Below are 19139 nucleotides of genomic sequence, written 5' to 3' on the forward strand. Positions count from 1 at the left end.
TTCGTTAATGTAATTCATGCAAAATGAGAGCAGCAAATCTCACATGCTTGTATGTAACATTTTTGTAAGCACGCAGGGAACGAACAAATAAATCTTGATTTACATCTTAAATTGATTTGCTCTACAATGTTTATGTGAATCCAACTCTGCGAAACATCAGGAAAATATGTTAAGTGTTACACTATAATACAAATAAATAGTTACAAAATACCAATAGTAGAGAAAAGCAAGATCGGGGAAAATAAAATTCTAATTAGATACTTCATGTATACAAAGAAAAACTAGGCATACATAAATATGACATGACTTTCTCATACTATTTTTACTAGCTTGGGAATCAGAATTGTGGTGGATTTGAGTCAATTGTTACGTATGTTTACCGTGGAATACCAGGGTTAAATTCCTAGCAGAAGCCCATGTGATTGAAGTCCTACGTTAAATTGTAGGTCCACATCTTGATGCCGAAAATTAATGGTTGAATGAATCTCTCACCGGCTTTAGAAACGATCGAATGCATATTTGAACTTCAATACACCATGAAAGTGTTACCGGGTTTGTATTTTAGAAGTTTACATAAATATTATATATGTAGGAGAAACAACCGACCTGGTTAGCTTTTCATCCTTACTTAAGTTTTATTACAACTTACACCATTTAGAAATATGTATGTTGGTGGATATGTAGTCAAATTATCTATACAAAATCGATTTGGAAATTCGAACGCAAGGAAATAGGTTAAGTAGTGTTGGCAATATCAATTATTTACCGCTAAATCCGACAGTTTTCCTTGTTGACTTGATTGATTCTTTTTCTGCTGAGTAAAGTATTTATAAAATTAAGTTCAACAATTTTGTATGTAAGAGGTATATTGGATTTATGATTGTGCAATGGAAATTTTTCTCTTGTTGTTTCATTCAGTGATTTAGCAGAGAACTATTGACAAGACAAGATTAAAGAGCGTACATAAAAATTCTCATATTAGGTAAGATTTTTCTCCATTAGCATCAAGCAATAAAATTTTAATTTGTACTAACTCCTCTTGTAGAACTCAGGAGCCGCCACTGGTATATGTACCCTTCTTTACCAATATACGTAAAATAACTCTGTGTCATCACGTTTTCGCACAAAATGACACCAACATTTGTACACAGATAGAGCTTGACCAAATGTAATCGTATATAACTTTTTTTTTTTTTTTTTTTTTTTTTTTAATTCCGACTCGAGATGGAGATTAGGGGTCACAATTTACAGTACGTATTTTAGTGAGCAATATTACCTATGAGGCAGGCAACACACCTGTTTTCCATTTCTTACAGGTTGCATACTTTTCAGATCTATTCCTTCTTTGCATGAACTTTATTCTTCCTCTGTGTAGAACGGCATGTCAGCTGACCTGAGAACGGTACTGCTTGCTCATCATTGTATATTTCACGTGTTTCTTTAGTTTCCAAGATTTTGAATAAACTTCCTTCCCGTCAGAAATCGGGGCCTTCTGGTAGTTATCAATGAATGTGAACGGTGGGGATACTTCGTCAAAAAGATGTACTTTTTTTTTTTCAGTCCAGCTATTCTGAGTGAGGATTTTCCTTGTTCACATCACGCAAATGCAGGGATGGTGCCTAACATACAGGTCCCAGTCTGTTTCCTTCCTTCCCAATTCTTTGTTCCTTTCTCCTCTGGATAGTGTGCTTGTCGAGAGACGTCGTCCCTCACACCTGATGAGCTTAAGGTCATACGTGCCGGTAACGGCCAGATATATATATATATATATATATATATATATATATATATATATATATATATATATATATATATATATATATATATATATATATATTAATAAATGTGAATAGTTTTGTTCAGAAAGAAAAGAAGTAGTTAGATTTCTTGAGGAAGATTATTTCCTATTCTGATACTGAATGAATCGTGCTAATGATTACTTTTCCGACTTCTTCCTCTCATATGAATACGATGAGAACACAAATTTCAATAGGTTGGCAATGTTGAATATCTTGAATATCTTACAACTTGTTTGTCTTCCAGCTTTATTACGTTGCGGCTTAATTGTTCTTTACTGTTTGGTACAAGTGGATGGTTTCACTCCTTAACAATTACATTCCACTCTCAAAACACAAAGTGTAATTTAAAAGAGAACAAAACGTTGCAGAAAAAGAATTACAACCAGGCGAAATTAAACCAGTTTCCAAGCACAGTTCCACTTCCTGAACACATTAGACAGCAGATGCATGCTTGCTGCGTCGCTGGTCATGGATATCATTATTCTTACTTCCATTACTGCAGGGCGTTTAAAAAATATCTGTCTTTCAAGGTCAGAGCAAATGATTCTACAGGGTGTGCCCTCTCGCTGCAAGTTGATCAGGTGGTATGCACATGGAAACTGGATTTCCGTTGTATTTCAAGGATATTTAAATAAGCATTTAAAAGAAATCAGATCACAGTTATATTCTATAGCACTGTCAACTCTCTTCTACGCTTTAACGTGGATTCTTGCAAAACGTAAAATGAGATCGGCATTTTAATGTGATCTATATATTGGGGTTAAACCTATTTTATTCATGTCCACTGTCAGGGCCGACTCTACCATATGCGTAAGACGTGCATTTGCACTGGGCGGCAAAATCTGTCATAGCTATATTATTTAAAATAAATATATCTTGTTGAAAACAGAGTTCATGATGATGGTATTTTTTAGTTAAACTTACTAAGCTGATCTTCTATTTGAATACTATTGACAAATCATGCTTAGGTCGCATTCGTTAAGGTGTAGTTTCTATAGACAAAAAAGAATAATTTGGCAATCGTTATGCATGTATTACACTACATTGTTTATTTATTATAATTGTTTTCTTTCATAACACCTGTTAAAGCCCTGTACGCTAGTTGCTTCGCCCTGTACACTAAAGATGAAAATCATAATAAGTATCTAACAGTAGTGTTCAATTTTGAGCACTTTTCAACAAGAACGTAGCAAGAAACATTCGCGTAGTCAGATTGTAAAAATTAGTAATTTTTCACCTATGTTCTGTCTTACTTAAAATTAATATGTGATAATACAAACTTCAATAACGGTGATATTAATCTAGCAATAACATGCAAGAGGTTTCAAACAGGAACACAGCAGAAATGATTCGCGGACTCACATTGTCAAATTTAGTAACTTTGCTTTTATGTCGCGGCTAGTAACTTTGCTTTTATGTCGCGGCTAACTTAATGTTAATTCGTGATAATAGAAACACGAATAACGACGTTATTTTCGCAGCAATAACGTTCAAACAGTTTTCAGCACAAACGTAACAGCAAAGACTGGCACGGTCGTATTGTTCAATTTTATAATCTTATATCCCGTCAAGTTGGCCGGGACAGTTGACTTGCTAATAACGGCGTTATTTTCCTAGCAATAATGTTCAAATTCAAGCAGTTTTCAGCAGAAATGTAGTGAAAACAATTGCCGTAGCCAAATTAATTAATTTTAAAATTTTAAGATTTAGGTTCCACCAACATGACGTCAAGTTAGAGAGACATTTGAAACTTTAATAACGGGGTTATTTACCTAGCAGTAATGTTCAAACTCCAGTAGTTTTCAGCAGGACCGACGGGCACAGTCATATTGTTCAATTTTATAATCTTATGTCCCGCCAAGTTGAACGGGCATTTTAAACATTAACAACAGCGGTATTTACCTAGCAATGACTTTCAAATTCTAGCAGTTTTCAGCAGGAACGTAGCAGAAACGATTCACACAGTGATATTGTGAAATTTTAAAAGTTTAGGATTATGCCACAGCCAACTTCACGTCAAGTTAACCGGGACATTTGAAACGTTAGTAACGCCGTTATTTAGTTAGCAGTAGCGTTCATATTCTAGTAGTTTTCGGCAGGAACGTAGCAAAAACGATCCACATTGTCAGATTATGAAACTTTAAAAGTTTAAGGTTATGTCAAGTTGGCCGACACGTTTGAAACATTACCAATGGCGTTATTTAGTTAACAGTAACGTTCATGTTTGGGCAATTTTCAGCAGGAAAGTAGCAGGAACGATTCACGTAGTCAGATTATGAAATTTTAAAAGTTTAAGATTATGTCCCGGCCAACTTGACGTTAAGTTTGCCGGAGCATTTGAAACGTTAATAACGGCGTTATTTATTTAGCATTAACGTTCATGTTTGGGCAGTTTTCAGCAGGAACGATTCACGTAGTCAGATTATGAAATTTTAAAATTTTAAGACTATGTCCCAGCCAACTTCACGTCAAGTTAGCCGGGAGTTTGAAATGTTAATAACGGTGTTATTTACCTAGCGGTAAAGTTGAAATTCTAGCAGTTTTCAGCAACGTAGCAGAAAGGATTCACACTGTCAGATTATAAATGTTTAAAAGATTACTAGCTGAACCTGCGCTTTCTACACAGCGCATCATTCGCATATGAGCATAAATCTCCTTCTCATTTCTCACAACATATGTACATGTCCCTTTACAGACACAAATGAAAGATGCCTTGATTTTTAAAAAAAATCGGCAAGGGGTATCATAAAGGGGAGATTTTTTTTGATTATTTCTTCTCAATATCTCGCATCGTTTGCAAGATTTGAGCCTACTTCCAGTTGGAGTTTCTAATTCATGTATGACCAGTGTTTTCTTTCTTCTTGAATGCAGTATGTAATAAGCAAATACATTACATATACAATTAATTATAATGACAGTTATATATGGTGTTCATTGAGCAAAACACTCAAAAAAATAAAGATTTATCTTGACTCGAGAAATGGTTATCCTTCCTTTTTCAATATTATTTGGCCATGGAACAAACGCCTGAGACATATACAACCCCAATATACAACAATGTGGTGTTGGAATGTATAACACATAGGATATGATGCCTTTAAAAAAAAAAAAATTCAACGCTTCCAGCATGCCCTTATAAAATGTAATAAAGAAATAATGGCCATGTTTTCTTTAAATATCCAATTAGAACTGGACAATCTACGCAAACTTTCCAATCGATCAGTGAAAACATCATCTTTCTAGAGCCTGTAGTTCCCGAGATCTCATTGTCGAAAGGAAGGCCACAAATATATAAACATAGTTTAAAAGAACTCGGAAGATGGAAGCACAACTCACATGCATTGATTTTAGAGAAGGCTTATTAAAATACAAAGGCTCTGAACAACAATTTTATATCATAAACTTTATGAAAAAGATATAGTTAACTAATTTAGACTATTTAACACTTTCAGCCCCATGTGTATCTTTTTGATACACAGTGAGGGTTTACTGATGGACAACGTGTATCAAATAGATACACATTGGCTGACAATGTTCATAGCAAACTGTAGTCTGGTCCCGGGGTGAAATTTACTCAAACAGGGTTGGGGCTGAAAGTGTTAAAGTACAAATACTTAAAATGTTTGTCTCTGTTAAACGTGAAATCACACATAACCGTACATGAAAGATTTGAAAGCTAAAGTTATAGGTTGGAGCTCAGGCGCTTTTAATTGCTATTGTAGCATTTTAATAGATAGAATGTCCCGGCCAATTTCATTTCAAGTTGGCCGGGACTTTGAAACATTCACAACGGCGTTATTTATTTAGCAGTAACGTTCGTGTTCGGGCAGTTTTCAGCAGGAACGTAGCAGGAACGATTCACGTAGTCAGATTATGAAATTTTAAAAGTTGAAGATTATGTCTCGGCCAACTAGACAATAAGTTGGCCGGGATATTTGAAACGTTAATAACGGCGTTGCAAACTGATATATTGAGATTGAAGCTCGATATTGAATTCTATAGAATGGATTACCATCTTTCCTCTGCAGGTGTGTTTCCTTTATCTTTCACTAACATAATAAAGTATTATTTAAAGGGAAAACAGAGACAACGAGATTGAATGTGTAGTATTTAGGCCTTTCTGAGTACGAGTGATTTTCCCCTTCCCTTCGTTGTTCATGATGGGGTAGCATACTTAATATCGTAGCTTCTAATATTTATTCTTTCTGGAGAAAGGGGACGGCAAATTTCCTAGGGCCAGCCCTGTTCATTGTTTTATATTTTGTACTAATTTTTCTTTATTTCTCTGAATCTGCAAAATAGGAGTGTCCACTACATGAGTATGCCACCTTCGGCTCGATACATTAGCCGGCCAATCGGTCATGGGGCACAGATGAAGAGGGGTCACGATCCAAAGTGAAATTTTAAGAAAGAGGTAAATGAGACAATCAATCTAATTAGCAAACTAGAATTTTGTATAAAATGAGGTATTAACGATCGAGACAATTGAGAAAGTTTAAAAGTAGATATTACAATTCTAGGGACATGTATTAGGAAAACTTGGGAGCTTTGTCATGAATCTTGGAGTGGAGAAGATGATAAAAATATGCACAATTCGTCTGGTGTATCTGTAATATCTTGAATGACCGTCAGCAGCAAATGCACAATCTAGTCGAGCTTTCTGACCACAATTAAAAATCAATAACCAACTTAAGTATCTACCATTTTAGCAAATAAAATATAATAATCTATAAATTAGCGGAAACCGTACCCAAACTACTCTCCATTCTTTCCGATGTTATGTACGAAAATGCAAAAGCACGTAAGTAGCACCAGGGCACATACAACTACCAAAAAATAAAAGTAATGATAGCCACAACAAAATATGTGACGTTTAAGCAATAGTGATTTTCACACCTCTATCTCACTCAGTTTTACTCTCAATTGGGCTTTTGTTTTTGTCAAGTTAATAACAACAAAAAGTTCTGGTAAGACAAGATTGATATGCTGAACGATCACGTAAAGGTGCCGAGAACAACAAATAATCAGACTTAACAGATACAACATCACAGTAACTGAATCGGAAAAAATTCAGAGTAAGTGGGTATACTTTTGCGATGTAAATTTCAGCAGAAAGTTCCTGAAAATAAAAGCTAGGTGATGTTGAGGGCTTACAAAATTAGATAGGTCAAGATGTTGAGTTTCCGGTAAAGTTTCAACAAAATATACATGTATTTTGTGTTAAGCTATAAATATTATAATGAAAGAGAAGAAGCTTTGTGGTGAGCTATAAATAAAATAAACTTTAAATAGATCATAGGTAAGGAAGAGAAGTACTGCTTCAAAATAAACGTAAATTTTATACTGACCTATACTTCTTTTTATTTAAAAACACAAACGCCGATCCTGGGAGGCCAAGGAAACATGCGCCCCAAGGAAGTTTGCTTTAGTCCGCCAGAACCTGGTTATCATTGTATGAATATCTGATGATAACAAAACACACATACCTGAACGTGGCCTCTCGAAGTTCTACAGAAATAAGCATCTCTGCCTAGAAGCCACACAGCCAGAAGGTGTGTGAAACCGAAAACGCAACATTTGAATCTTTGAAGTTTCCTTGTCATCCGAAGTGATGAAATTACTTGTCTTATCCTTAATTTCCAAGTTCTAATTCATAGATTAGAAACACTGATCATTAATGCTCCTAAAAGGTATGTAATGGATCATCCTTTCAGTTTGGTGTAGATATTGCCAGTTCGATTCACGCGAGCTGCATATTTTTAAATTTTTTAAACCAATATAATTGACGCACTCTCTATTAAAGAGGCTAATATATTACTCTACGTGAGCGAAATTTCTACTTAGACCAGAATATAGCTGAGGCAACGCATGTACCAACTGGACCGGGCGCGATAAGCATGCATTATGTGACGAGTATTCGCATCAATCATGGCTAGGGAGAAAATCCCGACAGAAAATCCTGGTCCTCGAAGTACAGAGTAGACGTTAGGTTAGCAGGTTGTACAAGTAATTACCAAATCAAATATGGATCAGAAAAGGAATAAGAGTGAGAAAAAGTTAGAGCGAGCAAACTGACTTTGTTGCCATATTTCAAAAATGAAAATCCGGGACGTACTAAATTACGAGAATCTTTGTAATGTTTAAAATAAAAAAAGTGTTATACAATAATTTACTTTTTTCCATTAGATAGAGTTGTGTATGTATTACGTAATCACATTTTTAGTCATTTTAGTAGACCTCCTTCCTAGTTAAGCAAACGTACGTTGATTATTTACCTCCTCCTCTCTGGTAAGCATTTTTTTAAAAATTTCTTATCTGTTATGTTATGTTTCGTGGCTTTCAGAGTATGTTGAATATATTTTTGTTGTTGAATGGTCAGCGGAAAATTACCAAAAATATCGGCCAGGGATTATTCATTAAAATATTTCAGAAGCAAGATGTAGATTGAAACAGAGTATTAAAGAAAGCAATAAGATTGAGCAGTAAAAACTTTTGTCCCTGGCCCAATGAAACAAATGCTTCGTTAAATCCATGTTCTAGGTATTCAAGTTTTTTTTTCAACTATTGAATTGCCATATTCCTGTGAAAATCCTGTGAAAAAAATTAACTATAATATTCCCTTCCTTTCTTCTTCGCTGAAATCCGGGACATTTAAGCGCCCCGAGAAATATTTTCAGGATACCGGGACGCAGATTCCGTGACGGTCCCGGACGACTTTCCGGGACAAATGGCAACCCTAACTTGGGTACCAATTGCCACTTCACTTGCGGATGCTTATGTGCCGCATTCTCGACCTCGAGAGGAAACAATTGCACAGTATTTCTACCACGGACAGATTGCATGAATCTTGTTTAAGTTAGTAATTAGTATGGAAACCAGAGTCCTTTTTACCCGAATCATCCTCCTTTTCGGACCTTAACACATTTTGTTATATTAAGAGTTTTGCCTTTATGAAAAATCTTTTTTTTTTTTAATTATTTTTTAAGGTCAGTCGTATAGTAAACCTAGTACACTCTGTCTCTGCTTGATTCGGATAATTGCAAATTAAAAGGAAATAACAGCAATCTTTTATAGTTACAGTGTATTTAATCTGTAGATGGTGGTACTACATAATAATGTTTTGCATTAAGTTTAGAGACAACTAAATCAGTCAGTTTTTATTTTTTTCTAAGCAAGTGAAAGTTCTTATACACAAAATTGTGCATGTCGCTAGTAATGACGGGAAGTTCGTTGGCACTGTAGATTTTTTTCCAGTTCAGAGACAGAGAAAAAAATCTTTGTTTCATTATTTGAGACTCATCTCTTGTCCGAAAAAAAAAAGCAAATTAAAAAGAATGATTTTCAGATATTTTATGTAGTGGCATGTAATTTTCACTATTGGATTTAAAGTTTAAATTGAAACGTGTGCAGGAAAGGAGAGGAATTCAAATGACTATTTATAACAGGTCTTTCTCAATTTCTTCTCCGTGTTGTGACGTATCATGACGAAACTTGAGTCTCTAAAATTGCGTGTCTTCATCTTTCTGTGTTTATTTCAAACCCATATTTTCTCGTTATGTACATCAATTTTCATTCAAATTTCCTTCGGAAGGATAACTGAGGAGTACAAAGAGTGCTGTAGTTCTAAAATTTTCAAAGGGGATAAGCTGTTTTGTGAACATCTATGATTCATATATCCAGGATATGATCAAGGGAGGGGCTAAACCATATTTTGCCGTTTTATCCAGTGTAAAGCAGGATTGAAGCCCATTTTATCCAGTGTATATCTGAGCGTCAAGGGGGGGCTATACCCCCTATAGCCCCCTTAGATCCGCCACTGTATATATATATGACAACAGAAAGTTTTTCTTAAAAAATAATGAAATGTAAAACCTATGTATTCCCCCATTAATTACATGAAGATATAAAGGCTGCGACACTGTGTTAATGTCTAAAAGCATTTTATGCTATTGTCTTGATGATACTTCTTAGCTAAATCATTTCATTAATAACACAAATATGGGAGCAGGTACCCAGAAGGAACCAACCCACTGCAGGAAAGAAGAGAAAAATTCCTGTCCAATATACCAAAAGGAAATAAAATTGTGTTGACGAGTAAGGTGGAAATGTGAATATCATAGTTAAATGCATGGGCGTTCTGAAGATTCTTGAAATGGGAAGGGGGTAATGGGTTCATATGTCGAATGGATAAGTATGATGTACCGAGTAACAAGGTGTATATATGTGTGTGATAATATAGTGTAACCTATGTTGGCTACCATCGATTCCATTGAAAAGTGGTGAACTTACAGAAAATAAGTACGGTATATTTTGAAATACAAACATACGGATTTCTAATATAATAGCTACTTATTACATTTGTAAAATTACGTATATAAAGAACTCCTTCATAACTAAATGTTTAATACAACTTTAGAAGTTGTAAGTGCACACGCCTCATATAGTCTAAGTGTGGAAAGGGATATTTTTATTCGAACAAAACAAGCACATACACTTAAAATTATTTCTGCAATGTAAAAATATTACACTAAATTTCTGGAAATACTTAAAGAAATTGGAGTTAACTGGTGGGACCGTCGACTCATTCACAACCTCTGCACAGGACAAAGAGTGAAGTTGGGCCAGAACCAAGGAGAGATCAACAGTGTGGAGATTGAGAGAGGAGTCAGAGAAGGATGTAGTATGTCACCCCAGTTATTCAACGTTTACAGTGAATGTTTAATGCAGGAAACATTAACTGAAATTGAAGATTTCAAAATTAGGACAAATCATCAACAGAGGTATGCGGACGACACGGTTATTAAAGTTAGAACTGAGGAAGAGCTACACAAGATGATGAACAGAATAATTGACACTGGGACACAATGGAATGAAAATCAACATTGAAAAAACGAAAATCACGAAAATATCCCACGGACACATGCTCTTAAGGATCAGGGTAGAACAAAGAGAGCTTGAAGAAGTTGATCATTTCAAATATCTTGGAAGTAATTTGACAAGAAATATTTGCTGCACCACAGAGATCAGGTCAAGAATTGCTGTAGCAAATGAGGCATTCAAGAAGAAACGATCACTAAGTACCAGGCTTAATAGTGAACTAAGAAGAGGTCAAGTATTATATGGAGCATAGGATTACATGGTTCGGAAATTTAGACATTACGAAAGTTAAAGAAATATATATATGTAACGAAGAGATTTTAAAATGAACACGAGATAAGAGAACGCGCTTGTGAACCCAGCATCTTCATAGGAAGGCCAACTGCATTGGACACATCTTGCGAAGAAATTGGCTTCATTCACACCGCCATAGAGAGTAAGATGGAAGGAAAGCGAGGAGTAGGAAGAAGAATGCCATAAATTACGGATGATTTGGAAAATAGAAGAAAATATTGGAATTTGAAAGAGGAAGCTGAAGATCGAAGAACGAGAAAGAAAAAATTCCAAACCCTAGCCTAAGGAGGGAAGGGGGAAATCTATTAGACGCAGGATCTGCCAATAGGCAGAATACTTAATAATAATGTAACAGTATCTGAGTTTTCCCTTCTCACTCTATAGTTTAAAAGTAATTTCACTGTGCTAATTAATAATCACTTACAAAACGCTACAGTACATTCTTCATTCCTTTCTCCTTTTCACATATACAGTACAACAGATGCAGGTAAGCACGTCAGTTATAGGAATAAACAGAACATCCATGCCGTTTCACCATTACTGGCTCTTAGTTCTGAATTAACACATTCATCATGCTATTGAGTTTTGCCTACTAAGGACTGCAAACAAGTCGTGGTTACTTTAACTTTTTTTTTATACTTGTAACATGAGTTCGATTGTCATTTGTTACAATATTTTTGTAGGTTTCCCAGGATCAAAAAGCATCGAACACATGACGAAATCAAATCGCTCAAACCAATTTTGTGATAATGCTGAATTTGGGAGTTCTGCTTTTTGTGGAACCTTTTGACTTCAGCGCTGAAATTAATATATAAACTTACGAAAAAAAAATCCTAGGAACACACTACACTTACACCAATAAAGTCTATATTTGTACATACATACAGATACAGTTAAATTTGAGTTATCAATCCATCTCAGTCGCGTTTCTCGTTCCCCATACCGAAATGAATATTCTATTGAGGCTGTTAATGAACTGTACCGACAAGTTTAATAACAGATTGGTCCTCACATGACAGAGAAAAAAGATCACAGGGACCTGAAGGGAAAATTACATAGTTTCAGTTACAGCTGTCCAAAAACGCCGAAGAAATAGATTACCACACGCGTTATTTCGAACACGAGAAACCGTAAAATGGCAGTTCATATCTTTGTAACATGTTAAAGGAAGTCGCACATACGCTATCCAAAAATGCATATTTTAGCAATATGTAAAGAGTGCACAAGGGTTCCTCCCACAGGGAATAATTTCCAGACATACTCCCAACAAAATTCCTAAATGTGCATGGACTTAAAGGCGCGTTCAAAATAGGGGGAAAAGTTATCCGTAATAACAATGAACACAAAATGCCTGAACAGGAAGCCAAAAGTGTCAGAAATCGCTTACGTTTGCGGTTCCTGTATTCAGAATAACGCTTGTTCAGTATCATAAAAATTCGATATCATTTAAATCTAGCCACACACACACACACACATATCTTTTCTTCACCCTTCATCCGTGGCAAAATAAATATATGTAAGAAAAAGTTGAATCTTTCCTGGCGACGTGATATAAATAAATTTTCTCGGACTATCAGCCAGGTGAAAACTTATTTAAATATACGTATATTTTCCAAGGTTGATAGACTAATCTTATGACAAAAATGCCCCAAATTGATTACATCATTTTTTCGTAATAATAAATTCGAATTTTGAACCTGTTCCATCATGTATTTCCCTTTGTTTATTGCATCAAAATACAAAGAAACATTCCCAAGCCAATCCTAATGTGAATAATGGTCCAAATCTATGATTTCTCCATTCTAGGCTGCTATGCTCTCGAAATTTTGTTATTGCATTTTGCTTTATTGATTATTTAAAGGTAAAGTTGCATATGTTATTTCAAATTTCAAATATAAACAAAGTCCATACGTTAATTTGTTTTTGAATTACATCAAACTAAGGTGAGATTTCTTATTAATTCATTCAGCCTGTTCAGAATTTCATGATGGAAATAATTTTAATATTTATTAGTAGTTGTATATGGTATATCTTAACAATATGTAAAAGTGTCTAAATCGTCTAATAGAAGTCAAAATCTCGTAACAAAAAGCGCAGTGCTATATAGCTTGGTTTTGATAATAATATACTAATAACTTTCTTAATGTCTAATAGCTCCAATTGCCTCGCACTATCGGCATATTCACATCCAACTATCAGACACTAATAAACAGCAACGATGTTAGCTTTAATTTTATGGGGCAGCGGAGGCCCACAGACATTTTGGGGAAGCAGCTCTTTTTATATACACCATATATACCAGAAATGTATGTATGAATATGTAAACCAGAAATGAGAGTTTTAAATTACATAATTTACAATACAATACAATATGCTAGGGGCAGGCAATATTACTGGCACCCGTTCCCTTGTTCCTCTAACGTCATCACTACTAGGAAACCTACTCAAGAAATGTATTTTATTATAGAATAGCCTACATGATAATCCTCCTCCGTCATGACTTGGCCTTTTCTTCTCTTTTCTTTTTCTTTTTCTTTTCTTTTTTTTTTAGTTATTCTGTAAATCGAATTAATATTCAATTGCCAACTTGGTAGCAGATTGAAAAATTGCAAATTATATTGACAGACGTGTGACGGCAAAGTTTCTAAATATTTTTCTTGTTTACAAATGACGTCAGCCATATGGCAGGGTTGCCAGGGATACTGTTTCTACATGAGATTACTTTCATGTCTAGTTTTTCAGAAAACTACAAGAATATGCTGAGCCGAATCAATTTGTATGACAGCAGGCGTATATATATATATATACTTCAAATAGTTTTGCGATGAATATGTAAAACTATTTAACATGGGATCGAACATTAAACCATATAGATAGCTACTAACTTCAATTCGAGCTAGAGGAGTTTATGTGATGGTATGGGTGTGCTTTCTGTAATATGACTTTAACCTACTCGGTGGATATAAACCAGCATGTGTATTTAGACTTTGTAAGTGATCAACTGTTGCCACTTATTCAGCATTTTCATGGTGAATATGTGGTAGGTATTCCTACATTCCAAAATGTGAGCTTCCTTGTTCACAGAGCTCAAACCGTTTGTACTTGGTTCAATAAACATTATGGCACTTTGTGGCACCTGGTGCGGTCTTCAAAGTCCCCGGATTTGAATCAAATTAAAAGGTGAAAATCAAAAATAGGGATCCTATTACTTTGCTATTACTACAGTATCTAGTGATGAGCGAGTTGATTCTTAACGAAGTGACATACCTACACCTCGTGGAGTCACCCTCAAACAGAATCCAGGCGATTATCTAGGCCAGAGGCACTGTTGCCCAGTCTTAGTTAAGTTGCACGCAGAGGCAACCAATTTTTGATTGGTTGGCTTGCTTATATACACAATACATATTCTGTAATTTGTATTGCCAAAAATGTTCTTTGATGTAAGTTTCCACACACACTGTGTTTCTTCTTCTTTTTCTTGGAACTATGGACTAAGAGAATCTTTTCATACCATTTACGTGTACCAGATAAAGAAAATCCTGACGTTAGTAATCATTTCAAATATATATTTGTCGACTCTGTTCTTAAAGTAAGTCCAACCAACTACCAAATTAAACTGAGAACAGGAAAGGCATACAAAATTATGTCACGTCTCTTTCGTGGAAGTTTTATGTATGAATCTTAATGTGTGAGAAAGTTCCGCGTTTCTTTTGTTTTGTTTGTCTAACGACTGAATCACGTCTTCAAGTCATGGTACGGAAATGCTGTCACAGGTGGTTAACTCAAGAAGCGAAAGGATCCATCTCCAGAAAACGTCTTCTACTTAAAAGTAAGAAGGGAAGAAACAAAACTAACTGATTCATGGCCTGTGAAATCATCAAACCGTACAAGGTGGTAAAATGTAGGTACTACAACTATGTATCTCCTTCAAGCTACACATCATTTAATGGATTTTAATTTATAAACTTTTTCTTTTTAACAAGATTACTAACAAAGAAAGTAACTAAAAGAAAATTTAACAAAAATAAATTCAAAGAAAAAAAAATAATAAACTCTCTGGTATGAAACCTCGTACCCAAAAGTACAATACTAACCGGTGGTTTCTAAGCTAAAAAATGTGTGGTCAGCACACCATTATTTTCACTGCTGATGTTCATTTTTTTTTCATGCTTTTCTTTAATTTACAATGGTTTAACTGAGTCCTCAAATCTTGCAACCTTAACTTAACCTATATCATGCAGTGATGAGATTTTTGCACAGCAACGTCAAGTCGAGTAACAATACAATACTTCATTGTTACTTTTATATTTTTTTTTAGATATTTGTTTACTAGTAGGTAAATGCCTTCACGTGTTAACTGTGGGCAATATTTTGCGTTCTTTCTTCTCTACTTTTCAAATATAATTTGTTTGAACTGAAGGTCTCGCAAAATATTTGAACGTCTCATATGGACATCTTGAGGAAGCAGCCCCACACCTTTACCTTACATTCTAGGTCAAACATCTAAAAAAAAAAAAAAAAAAAAAAAAAAAAAAAAAAAAAAAAAAGCTAAAGATATTTTTAATTATTTTACATTAAAAGGTCAAAACACGAAATTTCATGTCTCTAACTTTAAGGGATTCCCCTTTTTCCTTCCTTTTCTTCCCTTCTAGGCAGGGCTGTATTCGAGGGTACACGGCGGTACACGCCGTATACCCTTTGCTTAATCATAGTCATGAGAGTGTACCTTCTGCTTCAAATTGTATAGTTTCGTTTATATTTATATATTTAATCGGGCAATGACTCCAATGACAAAGTGACTATATCACCATTTTCCTCTTATATTCTTAGCAGATGTTCAAATATATGAGTCATGAATAAAATCCGGCGCTATTTTTTCTGTTTCTTCTCGGTGTGAGTTGGTTCCTTCTCCATACCTACATCCATTTATGTTATTAATGCTGTGGTTTAGGTAAGGATTGTCATCAAGAAAATAGCATGAAATGCTTTTAGACTATAAAACAGTCATGCATTCTTTATATTATAAATACATACCATTTACATCTGTTTATTAAAACAGACCTTCAATGTCTCTTATGACAACGATAGATGATCACAAATCAGCGTGTACCCTCTGAAAATTTTAGGATTACAGCACTGCTTCTAGGTTAAATATTAAATAAATAATAATAATTTTAAAAAACGCTGAAACATGTATGTTATTTTAAATAAGAAGTCCGTGTACTAAATTGTCATATCTTAAAAGATTGTGGGAGTCCAAGATTAGGCTATCTTATTCCCCACTTTTTTCTTCCTACCATTTTCTTTCCTTCTAGGTCAAATATAATAGGAAAAACGTTAAAACACGTTCCTAATTTTTAACGAGGAATCCAAATACCAAATTTCATGTTTCTAACCTTAAGAAATTCAGAGTTACTATCTCTTATTATCATAGCATATTACAAATTTTAGAATAAATTTCCAGACGAACTTTATTTTTCGTAATAATAATAATAATAATAATAATAATAATAATAATAATAATAACATTGTGATTAAAATAGTTAATCTATGACAAAATTTACTTAAGCTAAAATATATATGTTATATTTGTGATTTCCTTTGCTGAAAAACCAAGTTCGACTCCCAGTTGGAGCTCATGTGGTTTGAATCCCACGTTAAGCTGTAGGTTCACGTATCATAGCCTCGCTGCCTCACGTATATTTTATAGCCTCGCTGCTGAAAGGCACGCTAAACTTAAAAATCAAATCAAATCTTTGCTACAAGATTAAATAGCCCTACGTAGTATATAGTATAATAAATTGTGAGCTACAAATCACGTGACAATAGCAGTTATTCAGTTTTTATTTGAGAAGAGTGTCTGTAGCTAATTGACGTAAACAACTCGTTAGGTATGATTCATGACAATACGTGGTTCGCAAATAATTCGCTGTAAGAAGTGATTTTAGAAAGGATTTAACCATTGTTCCTTTTGCAATTAAGTTAGTTCATAATGAATAGAAAAGTTTCAAAGGATGTACGTCTATTTGCACTTAGAAAGCGGTAGTTACATACCACCGGATCTAAGCCCCTGGAGATTTTTGTCTGGGGAGTAATGAAAGTTTAAAAACTAAGAATCTAAAGTATTTTTAAAAGAGTGAATTGCTTCTGAATTTCATAAACTATCATTCAACAACATTAGTGATGTAATATAGTAATTGAAAATGCATTGAAAATGATGGAGAACACTTTAAACAGTTGATTTAAACCGACATTTCTAATCTAACTTAATGTTATGTTGGAGCAAGTTTATAGTTTCGTAGTTGATAAATAACTCACTTCAAATACATTTTAATCAAGTGATTTATAGCCCAACCTGTATGCTAGAGTTTTATCGAATGTCATACAAATACATTTAAATATCCTCCCATTTACTAATGTCACAAGTTACCCCAGTCAACATACTTCATATGCATGCATGCTACAATTGAAAGTACGGGTATGTACAACATACGATGCAGTGCATTTAACTAGGTCTGCACTCTATGATTGACGCGCAGCTTCCTTTCGCGTTCCATTTTTAAATCACATAATTTATTCACTTTTTTTTTTTTTTTATCAGCTCTGCTTTTGGAGATGTAATAGTTCCATGGATTTACGAATAATCTACTTTTTGTTGTCCTCGTTCCTGCGACCTCAGGCAATATTGTGTGCATCGTTTATTACTAGCTGCAGCATTTCAAAGGCCGTGGCTTTCACAGCATAGCAAACAAGAGGAACAAAAAGTGAAAATAAGAAGAAAGCCTGTTTACATAAATTGCTTCAGCCTGAAGTGCCGTGCCAAACTTAGAATGACGTCAGTTACACAACTAGTCGTATTATATACAGCTGTTGTGTTCCTTTTTCTTTCCTTTCGTCTTAACGGACCACACCTCTTTAAAACACTAAAAACATATTGGATTAAGATACAGATACGTATTTAAACATGGTTTAGAAACAAATAAATGTAAAATTTAAATAAAAATTAGTTTATGGGTAAGTGCATAGTACCCAGAGGCATATTGTATGCATTATATACAGATCGTGATATAAGGGAACAATTTACTGTCAGGAATAATACGAAATATGAATAGTTATTTCGTTTCTTGGGGGTTCTTGCTAACCATGATATGTCGAAGAGGAAGAAAAATAGAGTAAGTCCACCGCTTTTAAAGCGTCGCTCCGTTACCTTTTTAATTGCACTGAGAGAGAGAGAGAGAGAAAGAAAGAAAGAAAGAGAAACAGCTGAAATACAAAATAAACGAATGTTACATAAGTAAATCCTGTAACTCAAAGGTTTGGCTATCCTATACTACATCCTGCAGCAAACGTATGTGTGCAAAAGTACAAGGGTCAATCAGAAGTCTTGCAATATTATGGTATACAAATATCTGTATTTATTATAGTACGATGAAAGGATTTAGTAACATTCAAAATATAATCCCTCATGTTGGACTCTACTGCGACCACCAGCCTGTCAGTTTCTCGATACGTCTTGTCCTTAAAGGCAAAGAATTCAGTTATTCCCTTTTCCGTCACCTGCTGGTTGCTGAAAAATTATGATTTCAGAAAATGCATCATGGACCAAAACAATAGTAATCCAGGTGTGATATCAGTTCGATCCCATCATATTCCCGCAATTTTTGTTGTTTTTCGAGCTGAGTGTGAATTTGTGCTTTGCTGTTGCAGCAGGGCTCACTTTCGGTTCACCAATGTAGAATATTTTTGGCATGGTGCAGCATACACCCGCTCCACCTGTTCGGAATAAAGGTCGACATTGGTGTTACGGTCATTAGCAACGAATTCGAAGTGAATTATTCACTCATAGTTGCACTACACATAGAGCACGACTTACACTCAAAATGGCGCTATTTGACGACTGTTTCTGAAAGTTGATCCCTGCTCAGCCGCTATTTTTGCACATTCGAAGTTCGGAAAAGCTATTTTTCCTCGCATGTGACAAATCATTTTAGGAAACGAAAATCACGCGGATTTTGCAGCACACATCAACTCTCCTCAGAGTCTGAGATGGGGTCAAATTATGTGGCACAATACGGCAGCTCCTGATGCTTTTCGCGAGTTCGTGAAAGTGACGTACTACAGTGAACTACGACATGCCAAGTTTGTTTGACAATCGTCATATGCTGTTGG

The 19139-nt window shown here is 34.8% G+C and overlaps 1 protein-coding gene across 1 annotated transcript in view; it reads right to left on the reverse strand.

The window, feature by feature from the left end:
• Positions 1 to 19139, reverse strand: part of LOC145686250 (uncharacterized) — an 82585-nt gene that overhangs the window by 16844 nt on the left and 46602 nt on the right. The window lies entirely within an intron of this gene.

Source organism: Thermobia domestica, chromosome 5 (assembly GCF_964235325.1).
Source record: "Thermobia domestica chromosome 5, izTheDome1.hap1.1, whole genome shotgun sequence".
Taxonomy (NCBI): domain Eukaryota; kingdom Metazoa; phylum Arthropoda; class Insecta; order Zygentoma; family Lepismatidae; genus Thermobia; species Thermobia domestica.